Here is a 19,394-nt window from a genome sequence, read left to right as displayed (position 1 = left end):
ACACTAATCTCTCTGACAGTGTTCTCAAAGCTGATTTTCCTAACTTCAACATCACAAAGACTACAGAAACTAAAACTATCCTGCAGCAAGGATCACACCTTTCCCCTTCTCTCAACAACAGACTAATTTTCTTCTAAATTCTCTCTATGCAAGTTTCATTTCACACCTCTCTTCACCTATTCTGACTTCACACTACCTGATTGGCCACTCTGTCTGATTGGCCACTCTGTCTGTCTCCTGGTTCCGCTTCTCGCTCCTCCTATCTTCCAGTTTTTATTCTCCTATGCTACATTACCTTTGCTTACTGCCCTGTCTTTCTCACCTGAAGAAGGCTCCACGGCCAAAACGTTGTCTTTTCTTTCTTCTCTTTTCAGCATGGATTAAACCTATTACTTGTTCCTTTGCAGCCTATGCATGCTGAAACAGCTATAGATGCAGCCATTCAAACTTCACGGTACAGACCCGTACCACACACATCTACCCGCAAGCCACTGGGGCGTACCACGGTACGTGATTGGCTGGCCAAAATGACTGACAGGGGCACTCGTGGTGCATTGGTCAGTAGTGGAAAGATTTAATTATTTAATCTCTTTACTGTGCATGTTTTAATCTGCTTAGTATTGAATATTTATATGGAATTTTACAACTAAAGGGAAATTTTAGTAGCTGAACATAAAAAAAGAGGAGCATAACGCATCTGAAGGTTATAAACGATATTAATTTAGGAACATAAACATATTATGTAAACTGTATATTGCTGGTCTTGGTAGTTTAAAGAAAAAATGCAAACAGCAGGTCAATCATTATACATAAAAAAGTTGGTATATTTTATGAAAGCAAGATTGCTCAGTTGGACAAAAGTACACAACCTACCACCTTTATCATACATATTTTATGCATCAAAGTCTTTACCGAAGATATCGCTAATACTATTAATAATAAATGACCTTGGACAAGCTTTAAACTCAAAGTATTACCCTGGTCCACATTCTTTGTAATCGTCTTTGTAAGCAAAAATACTATATTTTTTCATAGACAAAAAGTAACACCACAGCATTTAGTTGATCCTATCATGTGTTCTTTTGAATCATACAAAGTAAGTCTTGAGAATCTCTGATTCACCATACCTTTCACATGCTCATAAACGATATTAATTTAGGAAAATAAACATATTATGTAAACTGTACTGTATATTGCTGGTCTTGGTAGTTTAAAGAAAAAATACACACAAGTATTCCATTTCTCCCTAAACATTTTAAGCATCAAAGTCTTACATGTGGTTATTTTGGAAACATTTTTACGTGCTTCTTCTGACCATATTACTATACGTTTTCTTTGTGAAAATTGATCGTTTAAACCTTTTCTGTGAATACGCTTGTTATCAGATTAAACAAAAGCATACTTTTAGATATAGATAGATGGATTAATAGGGAATATAAGATGGATTTGCGTATCTAAATAAATTAATAACGGTATAACTATATTCATGTACTGTTGCACAAACAGTAGTATAAGACTTTCCATTGATATGTGTATTGCTGTTTCAGTGCTTGACATGTGACTGCATCGGTGGTGTGATAGCTTAAGTGACTGAGTTATAACCCTGAGGTTGGGTGTTCAAGCCCAGCTGTCACCATGAGTTTTCTTTTAACAAATAAGCATTTCTTTGAAAAACTAAATTAGCAAATATTATTGGCATTATATTGACATTTTTTATATTTCTAAATATCATAACATCCTCGTACTGTATGTACACAGCGTTACCGCAGGCTGTAGGGCGCAAATCCACGCGAGCCCGAAAGCCCTACATTAATGTTGTGCATATGCCTGGTGCTGTGCGGTTTTCGCATATCTCTCTCTCTCTGCAGGAGTGCTGGCTGTGGCGAATTTCACTCCACAAAGTCTGAGTCTCTGTGTCTACATTTTCTGTAAACAAACTGGTTTCACAGGTATAATAGGTAGAATAGGGCAAGTCTTCCAATGAAAGACAGTCCACCTTCCCCCCACGGACACATGTTTTCTTAGAAATACAGATTCACAACGCGAAGCTGTGTCAGTCTTCTGTGTAAAAAAAAATCGGTTTGAACACCATGGGTGCTGTTTTTAATACGCTGCTGTGTAAAGTATAGGAATTTTCCTGCTGTCAGCAGTATTGTGTATATAGTTGACCCTTACCTAAATGAAAACAGGACATAAAGAAAGGGTTTCAGAAATAAAACAAAGCTTTAATCCCATGCTTACAGTCTGGGTGATTGGGGGCTGCACTGTTATGCTTCCTATGGTGATATACGGGTTTTTCCACGAAGCTGTATTGAGCATTATTTCTCTCATTGTGAATGTGTGTACACAGCGGTCCCCCCTTGTTCCAGTTAGTGCGTAATTACGCATCAATTTAAAACCAGAGGTTTAAAAAAAGAGAATTAGCTCACTGTACATTTTCACAAGTCGTGGTCTTTTAAATGCATTTAGTTTGAAGGCTTTCTGTGTTTCCCTTGCTAAGATATGAACAAAAGAATATTCGAGTGTGGTAAAAAATGGCTTAGAAACGACATAGTGAAGGCTGTGAAAACAGTCACAATCTCTTTGTACACACAGCAAGTGTTTTCGTAACTCTAGGAGGTTTTGTGAAGAAGCTACAGGCATGCGAAAATAATTTTCAAACTTCAGGCTAACTTTACCCCGGTGTGGGCATCGCATTGTTATCTCAATCACCTGCTAATTCGTTTTACACCACGGGAAGACAGGATAATGTGATTATACTGTATCTGTACGGAATGTGTGTTGCGTTCTCAAAATTAAGGTGTTTAAAATGTATAATTAAAAATTTTAAAAAAACTTACAGCTTACTCAAAGATTCTAAGATGATCACGAGGAAGTGTACTGCATGTCTAATGGTCTAACAAAAACTACAGTATGCTTAAGAGTTGTTAAACTGTTTTTTATTTTTCGGAATAGCCAGCCGGCTCAAACCACAGGCACCAGCTAGCCTGTGTAGTGGCAATGCTTGTTAATAAGACAGAATTAAGCGTTGCTGTGCTTTCCTAAATGAGGCCCCATCTCTCTCTTCATCGAAGCTATTCATGCAGGCTGATTTAAGGTGTTGTCTTTTGATAAGGAGCAGCTCCCAAATGGGGATGCACTTAGCTAAGCCTGGCTATCATGATCAATGGTCATTCTTGGTGCCTATCTGTCTAGGGAGTGCCAGAAGGAGATCTGGACTGCATTCCTAAGTGTCAGGAGTAAGTGACTCATATCTCACCTTGATCAACCAATCAGGGACTGGCAGGGTGTGGTAACACCACATGGGTCTCCAATGCCTGCCAAACTCTCAACCAATCAGCACACATCTGTGTCTTGGTCAAAAAGGTAGCACACGCTCAGGTCGGGGCTCTCCTTGGCAATTTTCGCGCACCCTCAGAGACAATCACGTGACAACCGCTGTTGTCTGCACTGGGACTTGGACTTTGTTCTAAGCCCGAGGCCCAGGATCCCGTATCTACTCAGAATTCTACCAACGTGAATGCTCCGCTTGATCAACGGCAGCCTACAGTTGGACCCTCGTCGACAACCTGAATAGCTTATTCTGAAGCAGCGCTGGACCGGGAACGAACCAGTTTTATTCCTGTGCAAAAGAGTGACTTGCGAGGACCCGCGGTCACACTCTGTGCATAGAGACTTTCTACTAGTCTACTAGTAGACCCCTGGGAGCAACGACTGCCCTGCAAGCGGCAGTTAGATTCCTCCGCCCGTCCTACTCCGAGCTGCACCTCGATTGGTTGGCCGGTAGCCAAATGACGCCGGGACAACGCCTATTGGACGACCGCTGGAACAGAGGTTGTAACAGAGCCTGTCAGCTGGTTTGGTGTTCTGCCAGAAAATCAGAATCCATACACATTGGATAAGTAAACCCCATGTCCTACATTGCGTCTCGAGAATTTAATTGTACCTCAACACAAGTTGTTATCAATTTAATTCATGAGTAATGTATTTACCTCCGAGTCTAGTGTAACAGTGAGTAGTAACACTGATTAGCGATTTGGTATAGCCGAACGATAAATTGAAATATATTCTCTGTTGTGTATCTCTTTGTGTTTGCATCTCTTCAAGATTATATACCTTGAATATTGATAACCCTCACAGTAAGGTCTGCCCCTGTATCCAGTCAGACTATTATATGTTTGGTGCACAATTTATGTTTAATAAATGTATCTCGTGTGTTGAATCCATGTGTGTGCGTTGTTAGTTGTTCTGACAATTGATTTTCTAAAAACCATAACGAACCACCTCGTGATTACTGCTACAATTAATAATTATCTCAGTAAAATCACAAAACCCCTACATTTATTATCCATTTTGTGAATGCACACGTAACATTGAGGAAATATTTGTTCCCTCTGGATGCCCTCACCAGTGGACCCACCCAATCCATTTGTAGATTGGACCAGGGGAATGGCATGTCCTTTTTCTGGAGTGGTACACGGTGCAAGGGCCATGACTGTTTTACATGCGCGGCGATGTTCTTCCCCATGTGAGGCCAGAATGCCACCTGGAGGATAGTGTCGTACGTGGCCTTGATTCCCCGGTGACCCCCACAGGGTTCGTCATGAGCATGTTGGATCATGACCCCCCAATGACAGTGGGGAACTACCCACTTTGGGACACCTTGTGCAACTGGTACACAAACCAACAACCCCTTCATAATTTTTAGGTTGTCTTTCACCTCTGCCAGCTCCTTCAGCTCCGGAGACTGGCTCAGCACCAGCTCCGAAAGAGGTTGACGCACCGGGTCAGCAATATGCCGATACATTTGCCCAATCGTTGGGTCCTGTTTCTGCATTTCCACAAGATCAGTGTTAAAACCTTGTGACCCAAGCACTACAGATTTAGGGTCGGCTCCGCCATTCTGTCTAGCCCTGCGTCCGGTGACCGCCTTGACCTCAGCCATGGTTTCTGGGGGTAGCCATTCCTGCTGGAACTGCCAGGGTTCACCCTCCAAGGTGCCAGATTTGGCCAGCCGGTCAGCCTCATCATTCCGGTCTTTGTCGGGTCTCTTTACCTGGGAGTGTCCCTTCAACCTTCCTCCAGTAAACCATCATTCCAGCCTCGGTCGTGAGCTTGTCACTGGCCAGGAACAACTCTTTGTTCTTTAGCTCCCTGCCCCAGGCATTTTTCATGCCATTACTCTTCTAATACGGAAGATGGGACATGAAGCTGTGTTGGGCGTAGTTCGAATCACTACAGATGACAAACTATTTAAGGCCATGTGTCAGGGCCTGCTGGAGGGTGATCAGCACCCCAGCTACTTCCGCATACTGACCTGGCCCACGTTCTCATCGTAGTACCAATGATTGTCGGTAGCTCAGCAGCGGGGATAGTTTCTGGATCTTCCATGTCAGTTTCACAGTCGTGACACACTTGGCCCAAAGCCAGGCCCTGTCCCAGGTACATTTTCTTGCTCTGTGCATAATGTACCTCTATCTCGTAGCCTTGTCACATCCATCCCTTGCCATCATCCATGCCACAATCCTACTATTTGACACCCTACCTGCTTTCAGTTTCTGGCTGTGCAGGAACGTCACAGGTTGGTGGCAGGTTTCAATGATGATCTTTTCTCCCCCAACATAACTACGGAAATGTTCTACAGACCAGACAGTAGACAACAAGGGCTTCTCACAGTATAAGAACTTTTGCTCCACTGGGCTCAGGGCTGGACTGGCATAAGCCACCACCCTTCGCTCTTGGTCATATTGCTGACTCAGAGCAGCCCCAAGGCAGTGCTCTGAGAACCCTGCTTCAAGGTAGAAGACCTTATTTTTGTCAGGGTAGGCCAAGCACGGCGTACCTCAGCTTCATTACCGCCTGTTTTTGGGAGGGCCCCCACTCAAATTTTCTTTCTGCAAATTTGTCTTTCTGCAACAGCCTGTGGAGGGGCCTTGCTATTTCAGCGTAATCCTCAATGAACTGCCGGGAATAATTACACATTCCCAGAAAGCTGCGCAGTTCAGACAGGTTAGTGGGCGATTTTATATTCTGGATAGCTTGGACTCTGCTGGACTGTGGCTGCATGCCTTGGGCTCCAACCAATACTCCCACGTACTCCATTTGGGTCCTACACCACTGTCCCTTAGCCAGGGACAGTTTGGCCCCCGCACAGGAGAGCTGGGTCAACACATGCCTGATCTCTGCCATGTGTTCTTCCCAGGTCTGACTCCGCATCAGAATATCTTCCACATAGACCAGGTTGCCCCGGGCGGCTGCATTACTCATGGCTTTGTGCAGAAATATATTGAACTCCGCTGGGGAGTTGGAGTACCCAAAGGGGCATTGATTCCAGGTGAACTGCCTGTTTCCAAAGGAAAAGACCAGTTTGTACTGGTCCGTCGGTTCTACCTTAAGGGTCCAGAACCCATTGGCCACATCCACTGTGGTGAAATATTTCGCTGTTGTCACCTTGGCTAACTCCTGATCTTGGTAGATCATTGGCCATCATGACAAAGGAACCTGTTTATTCAGCTGCCACTAGTCAATGGTCAGATGCCCCTTACCATTGGGTTTCAGCACCGGCAACAGTGGGGAGTTATAAGTGGAGTTACACTCCCTTATGATCTGACGCTCTAGTAGAGCATCCAACGTCTGCATTATGGATTCGTATGCCGTGAGGGGAATGCGAAACTGCCTGACATAGGTTCGGCGGGCGCCGGGGGCAGTGCCGTATTTACAAGGTGATTCCAGATACTATTAACATTATCTAATTTGCATACGGTAAAGCGTGGTATGACATGAAATGACGCGTTAAGACGTGTTTTGATGTGACATTCAGGGTCGTTGAGCTTAATACCTGTCCAATATGACATGCAAGCTTTGACATTTTCTATTCATCTTTCATATCAATTTAATATTTCCATTTTTTTAATCTAGCATATTTATTATACACTGGTTCTTCACTGCACCAGTATCACTCTTCACCTCAGATCTATACTCGCTGACCATGATTAGAGTAAGTTCATAGAGTAAGCCGCTGCACAGCTAAACTACTCAAGAAAAAGTGGTTTTGAGATATGTACACTACATAAATGATTATTTGTGACTGATATATTATTTAAAAAGTCAATAACCACCCATATTCAAAATCCTCAAAGGCCACAACAAATTCAACCCAGGAGATTTCACAAGAAACACAAGCCAAGTTCAAAATGTGTGGAAATGCTTTTACAAACAGAAATGTAGAGACTATTTTATCCAAATGGTTGTTGTAGTTTGGAAGATAAATAGGCTTGTCATTTAGGTCAATACCATGGATTAATTAAAAAAAATAATTGGATAAGATAATTGGATCAATTAGCTACTAACGACCACTAATTAGGCTAGATGAGCCAAAACCTCTAGTTTGTAACCTTTTTATGTTCCTACTAACTCTAAAATACACAATTGCGTTTAAAACTCTTATTCTGGTTAAGGGAGTTTAACAACGCCCTCCTGAGTGAGAGCGCACCTTCCATATACAGTATATTCTAATATATATTTCCGCAATCGGGCACTCCCAGACACTTAACTAATAGAGTGGTAAAATTAAATAATATATTCATCCTTTGGTTCTCTCAGCCGGTCGCTCAGATAATTACTGACTTTCACCTGATGACACTAAAGGAGTAGCTCCATAGAAACAATGAATGTTGAATTTGCCCTCCAAAGTAGCCACTGGCAAGCCAAATTATAATTTAGAGATGTCTTTAATGATTCAATATTCGTTTTTTAAATATTTGGATATATCTGTAACAGAAGCAGGGGTTTACTTATGTGCAATTAGAACAAAGTAATGTTCAGATTGTGATCAGTGTATGATCAGATTAACAAGTGGCTAGTGGTCAGTCAGTGTAATCTCTGAGTAGAACCCTCTGAGTAGACATACGTCTAAATTCACTATCCAACTGGATGATGCACATCAGCACATTTAGCCAGCAGCCTCAACAACTTAATTAAGGGGGACCTTTAGGCAGCCAGATTCTACAAAAACCTGTCAGAAAGGTAAGTATGAAAGAATGTGAGAATGGAAGAAAAACAGATATATTACTTAGGTGACTGTAGCAACATAATTTGAAGCAATGGTTTTCTTGAACCCATTATGATTACCTTAGGGAAGCTAGTTTTTAGTTTAAATCAGAAGGAAAAACATGACTTTAATTACATTACTTTTCATTTGCCAATAGCAGAAAAAAATACTTATTATGGACATTTTTTTAAAGATACTACAGAATATGATGTATTGAACACTAAGTGCCAGTCACATAATCTAATGTTATTCAGTTATCATTGTTAAATTTCTCCATCCTATTGTAAATAAGTTTTGTAAGGTAGAATCCTTAAGGGCATTGATGCCCTTTATTAGCAAGTATTTCATAAGACGTCTCTTTATTTGAAATTCTCCCAATGACATAGCAACTGCAGTTGACTTTAAAGTATGTTCTGTATACATACATAACCTTTTTAAAAATATTCCTCCTTTTATTATTCCTGAATTTAACTGCCCTTAATTCTCATTAATGCTACCAGTTCCTGAAGCAATTCCAAAAGATTTGTCATGTGTTCCACCCATTATAATATACAATATTGCAATGTGGGGGGCAGAAAGTAACATAATTAATACAAATAAACCCTAATACCTGATTGGTATTATTATGAGTATTATTTGAGGCACATTAATTCGGCACATGAGTTCTTTATTCTCTGATATAGCTCTAGCAATAGAATAATAATTTCAGAGTCCAGACTTGACAGTCAGTTATTAATAGTTAACTAGCATAAACAAAACAACATTCACATTTGCACAAGATATCACATTAAAGGTTACACTACTGTACGTTATATACAAAACAATGTGTGTGACAGGCTTACATTCTGTAGACCTAGAAACACAGAATACTAGCCCTGTAACCCCTGTGAGATCCTGAACAGTAACGTGACAGGCTAAGAAGAGAGACAAAACGCAACTCAATACAATGCTAAATTTCCCTTCCTACAACATGAATGCCTTAAAGGGAATGAATGAAGAAAATTGTCCAAAAATACCAATAGCGTATTTTCTCTGCATTATTTATATATTTTAAAAAGTATAATCTCACAATTTTGTATGTGCTTTGCTAATACTCAGAATACTTTTAACATTATTGTTGATTTAGAAATAAAAATGGAATGAAAAGATAGTTCATTTTCACTAGATGTATGTTTGTATTTTGCACAATTTTCTCTGTCAGAATAGTAGAAAATGATCCTTCAAAAAATTATCCTTAACAATGTACATAAATCACATTAGAATTTCTCTATACACAAATCTATTATTTATTCAATTAATTATACACAACAATAAGAATACTTTCTAATTAGAACTATACATCTACAGATTAACCATAGATAGCACCAAACCTGTTTTTGTTTTCTTGTAAAAAATAATTTTAGTACTACAGTAAATCCCTGGTTTAATAATTTTCACATACAAAATGTGGAAAAGAAAATTTCATCTGAAAATCAGAAATACCACACTTTTCCACAATAATAAATTGTGTTTTGTCTTGTTAGTGTTCTGTATGCTTTAGACATTTTTAAAAATACAATCATTTAAAAAGTACATTAAAATTCTAACAATATGTCAATATTTACAATGCACAACATATAAAAAAACAAGGTAAATATAAACACAGGTTGAAAATTCAAGAATATTAATGGTGCCATACACACATAGATCAATATTTTTTTCATATAATATTTTGTTTTGGGGCTGAAAAAATATTTGTGGTTTAATGGACATTCAGCAATAACTCACAGTCCTTCCCCAAGTAGTCCATTAAACCGAGGGATTACTATACAGAAACTGAAAGAAATAAAAATCACTTTCTTGCCATGGGCTTCATGAGTTCTAGAACTTTTTTTCTAGATGGTCATAGCGCTAACCCCAGGGTGAAGATGCCATTCTCTTACACAGCTCTGTGAAATGGAGAAAACATCATTTTCAGAGCCTAATTAGACCTTTAAAGACAGAGGTGAAAGTGATGAAAGATTTAGGGGTTATCAAACCATCGACTAGTGAATGGAGTAGCCCCATTGTGATTGCACCAAAGAAAGATGGTTCAAGAATGTATAGGGTTGCTCTTGTCTGAACTAATTTGAACTCTATTAGATCAGAATGGCACACAAAATTCTAAATGACTCAATACTCGTCCAACGTACACTTTTAGCATAACACTATTGGCATATTAAGTTGTTATGTAACTATAGAAGCTAGCATTAATCTTGCCTGTTGTATTGCTTCTCCACATTGTCTGGACGATGAAATTAACACATTTATATCAATATAAATTTGACCAAAGTCTTTCTCATTACAAGCCTCTTCAAGATAACAGTTTTCCCTTTTTTTCTTTTGTAGGTTATGTTATGGTTATGGTTTTGTAGGTTATGTTTGTGTTTTCTTGATATAGAAACTTACACTAAATATAATCTACCATGTGTTCTCAGAGTTCTCTACTTGTGATTCTCACACATTAATAGCCCGAGGCACTGTGCAGTTTGCATAAAGCCACAAGACTTTGATTATACCATTACAGCCAGCTTGCCAGACAGAAAGCACAAATGGTGGGCTTTGTGTAATGGAATTCATTTCAGTATGAGTTTTAGTCAAACAATTTATTAATTAATTAATCGCTTACACTTATATAGCGCTTTTTCAGAACACTCCACTCAAAGCGCTTTACAGGTAAAGGTGACTTCCCTCCACCACCACCAATGTGCAGCATCTACTGTGATGATGCGACGGCAGCCATAGTGCGCTAGAACGCTCACTACACACCAGCTATCAGTGGGGAAGAGAGCAGAGTAATTAAGTCAGTTCATAGATGGGGATTATTAGGAGGGCATGATTGGTAAGGGCCAATGGGAAATTTGGCCAGGACGCCAGGGTTACACCCCTACCCTTTTCGAGAAACACCCTGGGATGTTAAATGACCACAGAGAGACAGGACTTCAGTTTTATGTCTCATCCAAGGACGGTGTTTGGTTACAGTATAGTGTCCCCGTCACTATACTGGGGCATTAGGACCCACATGGACCGCAGGGTGAGCGCCCCCTGGTGGCCCCACTAACACCTCTTCTAGCAGCAACCTTAGTTTTTTTCCCAGGAAGTCTCCCATCCAGGTACTGACCAGGCACACACCTGCTTAGCTTCAGTGGGTTGCCATATGTGAGTTGCAGAGTGATATGGCGAAATAAGTAGAATATCACGAAATAAGTCATTTCGTCTCATCTTAATTTATTCAAACAAAAATGGAAAAAAATTGTCTTTGTCATCGTCATTGTTCATTATTTACATTTCGTCATTGTTGACTAAAATTAAATGACATTTTATTTAGATGTAATTAACACTGCATGAAGTATAGGATCATTATTAACATTTTCCATCAGTTTAGTGACACGTCAAAACGCATTGCAATGGCAAGATGACTTTGCCATGCCATGGTACACTGCCCAAAGAAACTTCATTGGCTAAAGAAGATCAAAGGTGGCACTTATGGTGCATTAGATGTTAGTGAAATTAATTAGCTTCATTTAATCTATTATAGTACATCTTTAATCAACTTAATATGGAATATTAATATGGAATGGTGTAACTAAAAAGGAAATTTTGGTAGTTTAACTTAAAAATAATTTTCTGAACACTGTTAATGATATTCATTTATGGATATAATTATAATAAATTTATATAGCTGATAGTGGCATCTTCCTAAACATCTGCATTGAATTCTTTAACACTGTAACTTGTTTGTTGTTTTGGAAAAGTTTAAAAGTACTGGTTTTAGCTACATTTTGCTGTTGTGATTGTTGTAATAGAAAAAGAAAAGCTTGCAATTTAATCGAAACTCTTGTAGAAAACTGTGAATTTTAATTTAACACATCCAAACCAAATGATGCTTTTTCTAAAAGTTTGTGGAACTTTTGATAATACTCTTGTATTGGGCAGGATTCATCAAGCATGTATTTGTAAGCAGCTTAAGCCTTTGTTATTGTGACAGGTTACTTTCCAGAAATATTTCAAATACAAAAACAATTACTACTGTTCCTAACAATTGCCAAGCACTTAGTATAGTCCACATATATTTTATCATATTAGTTATCTCAAAATGAAAAAAGGTGGTATATTTATTAAAAGTACAACTAGCAAATTGACTAGAATCAAACCTGGACTGCATGGCAGATGAGAATTTTATTGTTGAACCACCAATGCATCACTCTGTTTGGATGAGCTAAGTAGAAACTTCAGGCGCTGCTTTTTCCATTACAATACAAAAAAAAAAACATATAGAATAAGATAATCATCAAATAATAGAAAATACTGATGTTGTAATTGTTATAATAGCTTACGGAGGAAGTATAACCAAAGGGTTGTGTTTAATAATGAAATGAAACAATATGAATAAAAAAACAAAAACTTTAACAAAATTATTGAGAACTGCGTTATGAAACAGCATGTTATGATCAAAAAATTTTTTCATAATTATTGCAGCATTGTTGAGAAGAAAGTATGGTTTCCTTAAAGAAAAAAAAAACATTTATATAGTGCATACTTGTACAGTATCAGCTCCAACATAGCTTACTGTACACAGCCGTATAGTAAGTCATTCATGTCACCACTAACTTCTTTATTTATGTGTTTATTTGCTTTTAAATATGATATGTTTTAAAGACACTATGTCACGATCGCAACCCCTCCTCTTAGGGAGGAGTTGCTTTAGTTTTTGGATTCCCCCTTTTGGATTTATTCTGGACTGTTCGCCTCGGCCACACCTCCCCGGATCACCAGCACCATATGAACACGCCCCTGTGTTCATCCCTGTACCTGCATGACTTTTCCCTAGTGTATTCCTTCCTCACTATTCTGGATTGTGTCGTCCGCATAGGGTTCGGATAGAACCGTTCGTTACACACTATCTATAGTATATTTACAATCAAAACGTGAAATATAATTATTTTTTTCTAATAACTATTTATACACAATTACTAATAATTGTGCATTTTATATTTCATTAAAAAGTTTTTGATTATCACAGGAAAAAAACTAATGGGTCAATACACATTTGATTTTTCTTATTAAAATAAGAATTACTATATGTGACAGATACTGTACATGGGACATTAAGGATTAACTGCACCACCTGGCATATTTACAGAGTAGTACAGTCCTACATCAGATGCCCATGTGTTGGGTTTTATCATTCAGCAAAACACTGCATTTGTAGGACACCTTGAGCATTCTGAGTGGCTGCATCTGTAGGTCGACTTTACTAAAGCCTTTGAGGATTTAGAATACTTGTCTTGTAATCTTCTTACAAGACTAAAATGTTCTGCTCCTACACAATTTTGTAAATGTATGGAAGCCCGTTTCCACCAGGGAGTAAAAAAAACGTGTTATGGTATCTTGCAATTGCAACTTTGTATCTCATAATTCCGACTTTATAACTCACATTTGTGACTTCGAAATGCCCACATTTCAATATGTGTCCTCTTGTTATTGTAATGGATTTGGGTTCTAGGGCTTGTGCCCTTGCCGCTTCCACCCTAGTTCGTGCCTCACTGTATTGGCTTGAACCCAGGTCTTTCCAGCTGTAGTGTGCTCTCTGAAGGGACCAGTTCTGTAGGGTTTGGGCATTTACTGGGACAATTATTAATTGTAGCAGTAAATCACAAAATTGATTCTTTTGATGGCTTTAGAATCCAACCATGTGACATAACTCAAACAACGCACACACACAGGTACTAATACACGAGGATACATTTATTAATACATAGAATATGCATATAAACCTAACAGATCTTATCGAGAGGGTTATCAGAATACAAAAGGTATATATTCAGTCAGTTACAAAGAGTTGCATATATCAAAAGGACATACGTTCAGTATATCATTCATTTAGACTGTTTCGTAAATGAACTTGGTTATAACTTCTACATTAGATACTCAAAACAAGTACATAACTCTTAGGAATTAAATTGATATCAACTGGTTGGGATAACAATTGAATTCTCGAGCTGTAATGCATTGAAGTTGAATACTCATCCAGTCTTTGGGGATTCAGATCTCCATCGGGCACAAAGAAACAGTTGCAGGCTGTTGCTGTCCAATCTGCGCTCTCTGGCTGCGTGCCAGGCTGTGCTGTGCGGCTTGCGACGGTGCGCTGCTGATGCTCACTGACCGGCTAGTTAGTGTTGGCTTTAACTAGCAAAGTTTGTGCACAGGAGAAAAGATGAATGTGGGTCCCAGCAAGTCAGGAAGAGGACCGGTTCGTTCCTGATCAAGAGCTAGTTCTGAATAGTGATTCAGCTGTCCACAGTTCTGACCTGTTCACGAGGCTTGCTGCTGGTGCTAACCTCGGGTGGATCCTCTGGTTACTCTCTGGCAACCTCCGCTCTCGACTCTTAAAACAAAGGAAAGTTGTGGCACTCGGACACACTGGCCATTCCGTGGTTGTCCGGGCTGAGTCTCAGGATGGTCAGGAGGCGCGCTGCGAGAATGTCCTGCCCTTGGGAACCTTCTGCTCCTGGGCCGTCCTGCGCTGGAATTCTCCTTTGAATTCCCTATAGAAAAGTCCACAAAAGTCTAAAGAATTCCCTTACAGGCTCTCCGTGTTGCCTGTTTTTACCTGGAGGAACTTCAGCTCGTTGATTGGCTGAAAGTTCCATGGCCATCAGAGTCCCACGTGGGTTACTCGGCCCTACCAGTCCCTGATTGGTTGATCAAGGTGAGATATGAGTCACTTACTCCTGACACTTAGGAATGCAGTCCCAGATGTCCATCTGGCACTCCCTAGACAGATAGGTGCCAATGGATGACCATTGATCATGATAGCCAGGCTTAGCTAAGTGCATCCCCATTTGGGAGCTGTCCCTTATCAAAAGAAAACATCTTTAAATCAGCCTGCATGAATAGTTTCTCTGTGGCTGCACCAGAGAGATGAACAGAGAGATGAGGCCTCATTTGGGAAAGCACAGAAACACTTAATTCTGCCTTATTAATAAGCCTCGCCGCTACACAGCTGAACTAAAGAAGACTTTCTTTAGCCCTGGCGACCAGCATTCCTGTTATGCGCAGGGGAGGGCAGTGCTGTCACCACACTGCAACCAGATCGTACAACCTGTATGTTGGCGTTCCGTTACACTATATTCATAAATCGGATTCATAAATAGGATCCATAGGCCTGAGGACTTGTCTTGTGCAGTGCCCTGATAAAAATTAATTAATTAATCACACTAGTTTTTATGGAATCCCATTTCCGCCAGGGAGACTTCCATAGTATACCCGGATGGAATAGTGGACAGTGGGCTTTTTAAAAAAGTTTTTATTTAAACACCAGAGATACAAAAAAGGAGACAGAATATGAAAAAAGATACAGAAATAGACAATTCACATCCAGAGGAATTCACAATTATAAAAGCTGAAACTACATATTTCCATTGTATGATTTGCCTTTTGATTCTTTAAATTTCTAATAGACTTTAAGTTAAATTTCTAGTAGAATTTAACTAAAAAAGGAATTGTACTTTAAAAGCATTAATAGATTGAGCAGTATTAGACCATTTACTTGTGTGGATGGAGTATTTCGCCAACATAATTAACAGAACATATCCTTTATCAAAATCAAATCTAAATATAGACATATAAAATGTCAAAATCTTTAAATTTAACATTAACCTTTAAATGTTTAACAATAACATTTTGGAAATCTATCTAAAACAATTTTGGTACAATTCCTTTTTTACTTAGAAAAGAAAGTCTTCTTTAGTTCATCTGGAAAGACCTGGGTTCAAGCCAATGCAGTGAGGCACGAACTAGGGTGGGAGCGGGAAGGGCACAAGCCGTAGAACCTGAATCTGTTTCAATAACAAAAGGACAGACAATTAAATGTGGGCCATTTCGATGTCGCAAATGTGAGATAAAAAGTTGCAATTGCGAGATATAAAGTGGTAATTCTGAGTTTTTAAGTCATAATTCTGAGATACAAAGTTGCAATTGCGAGATACCATAGAGTGTTTTTTTTTTACTCCCTGGCTGAAACAGGCTTCCATATAAATGAGATAATAGAATTTTAGCTTACATGCAACATTGTGTGAAATATTCTGCACTTTACACTACATATATTGGTATATTGTTTTCCTTTTTAATTGCTTCAAATATACAATATTCTGTGTTCCAATTCCAACGGACTACAGATGCAGCCATTCAAAGTGCAGTACAGACACGTACCGGAGGCAATTGGCTACGGCCTCTCGCATCGTGACGTGCGTTGACGCAAAATACCGCGGTACGTGATTGGTTGACTGACAGGGGCACTCGTGGTCCGTTGGTCTGTCGTAGAAAGATTTACAGTAAAGGTCTTTACTGTGCCCATTTAATATTGAATATTTATATGGAATTTTACCACTGAAGGGAAATCTTAGTAGCTGAGCATAAAAAGAATAGGAGCATACTGTAAATCATGTGAAGGCCATAAACGATATTAATTTTGGAACTTAAACATACAGTATATGGCTGGTCTCGGTACTTTAAAGAAAACATACACACCAGTATTCCATTTCTCCCCAAACATTTTAAGCATCGAAGTCTTTAACTAACGTGATACAGGAGTCAACAAGCATACCTTTAGAATTTGATTAAAAGGGAATATAATATGGAATCGCGTATCTAAAGAATTTAATAAAGATATAATTATATTCATGTACCGCAACACAAGAATAGTACACGCTGTACATGTTGATAATGTTTCTGTAGTGCTTTTTCAGCACTCTGCATGTGACCTTGCCGGTGGTGCTGTGGGTTAGGTTCCTGACTTGACATCACACAGTCTGTGATCAAATCCTGCTGGAGCCATGACTTTTTTTTAACATACATTTCTTGGAAAAAATTAAACGTTTCCCTTGGTCAGAGATTAAATAAAACCTCACTCGCACCAAACAAATTTATATTTCTAAATATCACAACATGATCGAATTTAAGTCATTTTAATAACAATGAATAGTCACCTAGGCGGTACAATATAAACATTTATATTGATTTAAATCGTGTTTTGATTTAAATCATAAACGCGTGTTTAAATATATGTGTTTTTTGATTCACAATTAGACAAATGCAACATAAATTGATATCTTTGTCTTCTAAGTATCTCAATAAACTTTCAGCATAGCTTTCTCCCCGTTTAGATACATTTTTCTTGGGATCTTGGGATCAAACGTGGAAAGATTAGATTGTAATAGTTTTTATTTTTTAAATACATTTTAGAAAAGTGTAATCTATGCTAAAATGTTGTACACCACCTGCTATAAAGATACATATTGTAATACTTTCGGGTTCGGATAGGACAGACACAAGAACTCAGACTTGCGAAGGTAGAGCAAGTTAAAGCCTTGATTTTATATATCACCTTTAAAAGTCGCATCTCAAAGCAAAGTAAATGCCCAACACTGATTGTACCCATCTGTCATGCTAATAAAGCACCTTGAATTAAATTGAATTGAATTGAGGGAGAGAGGGGGGTAGGGTGAGCGAGAGAGCACAGCCAGGACAGACAGGCAAATAAGATACACTCCACAGACATTCACAACAGCGACATATCATAAAACATTTGCACATATAGTTAAGTTATTACTTGGTTTTCAAAGTGCAATGAAATACAATATTGTTGTTGTTGCTGTTATTGTTGTTTTTATCCTGTAAAGCGTTTTGAGAAGCCACCTTTAAAGGAGATATATAAAAGCGCTGATTCTTATGGAATGTGTTTTCTTTCTTCTTTTTTTCAGCATGGAATAAACCTATTACTTGATTCTTATGGATGCCCGGTTCCGCCGGGGATTCCAAAAAAAATATTTTTATCTAAGGAAATAGCAGTATAACCTTGTTCATGCACAAACAGTGGCATGTTACATTATTTGGGTGTCTCCTCTTGCCAAAAAGCTCTAAATTCCATTTTGAGTGCGGTTTTTGACTTTTTTTTAATTGCAACCCATAAATAAAGCTGATACTGTTCAGACTTTTAATTATTTTAAACTGTATTTCAGCACCCCAATGCACAATGCAACGTAAATTGCAAAAATGCACTTGGAATCTGTCCAAGCCCTACTTTGTCAGGCATTTTCTTTTACTGAAACGGACATAAAAACTCCCTTGCTTTTAACAGAGCGTTTCCTAATTGCCAACTACGAAATTTATTTAAACTGCGACACTTATCGTTCAACCAGAGCTCGAAATATCACAAGGATCCTCTAGAGCACAGCAAAGACTGTATTAAAAGTATACTAGTGACAAACTACTATACTTTAGATCTTTTTTTCTGAACCGGGGAAATCTGATCATGTTTCTCTATAACAATAATAAAAAACGTTATTTTACATATCACCTTTATGTGATATCACCTTAATGACAGCACATACAAGGGTTAATTGCACAATGAACCACACCAAGAAATTTAAAATAGTCTTCTTTAGGTGTGAGGGTAGGAGTGGATCGCAGCAGGCATAATCAGCAAATTAGGAAAACAAAGAACAGGACAGGTGAGACGTGTATCCAGAGAGCGAGTGATCAGAAAAAGGAACACAATTGTTTTAACTTGCTAATGCATCAGACATATTTCCTGGCGTATTGTGTTTTAAATAAAGTAGGAGTGTCTTTCCCTGGTATTAGTTCATTGGTATGGTGTAAGTTTTATCTGTACCATACCACACAGTATATAGGTACAGAATTCAAGCTGCACCACTGTATCGCTTTGGTAAGGAGACGGACAATGGCCAAAATCACGAAGACTCTCTCACACCAAATAATGAATATGAAAAGAAAAGGGAAAGTCAACATGGGACATTGTACAGCATTTGGCTTCGATGGACATCTTCATTTCTGAAAGCACAGTGAGACGACATTATAAAGGGGAGAGGAGTCAAAGAGAATCTAAACCAAGGACGATTCAAAGGTAAATAACTTTCTAAAAATACTTTTCTTGCATGTAAATACAACTACGCACATTATTTTTAAAACTAACTGTTGATCTCTTTTTTTTCAAGTCCTATTGTGCGAACTATCGACAAACTGACTGATGAAAATGATGAGCTACCGACGATGCAAGTCCAAAGACGGCTATGGGCTGACTTCGGTGCGACCGTTAGTCCGACATTGATAAGAACAATGCGCAGGAGGCTTGGATGGAGATACAGAAAAGCCAACACATGCCCCATGATAAGGCTAAAAAACAAAGAGGAAAGACTTAAACAAGCGCTCCAATGGATTGAACAGGGGGAGGCATTTCAGGATGTAATTTTCACCGACGAAACTACAGTGGCTCTGGAACAGTTTTCAACAATGTCATTTTGCA

Source organism: Lepisosteus platostomus, chromosome 1 (genome assembly GCF_059453375.1).
Source record: "Lepisosteus platostomus isolate fLepPlt1 chromosome 1, fLepPlt1.hap1, whole genome shotgun sequence".
NCBI lineage: Eukaryota > Metazoa > Chordata > Actinopteri > Semionotiformes > Lepisosteidae > Lepisosteus > Lepisosteus platostomus.
This window is presented reverse-complemented; position numbering follows the sequence as displayed.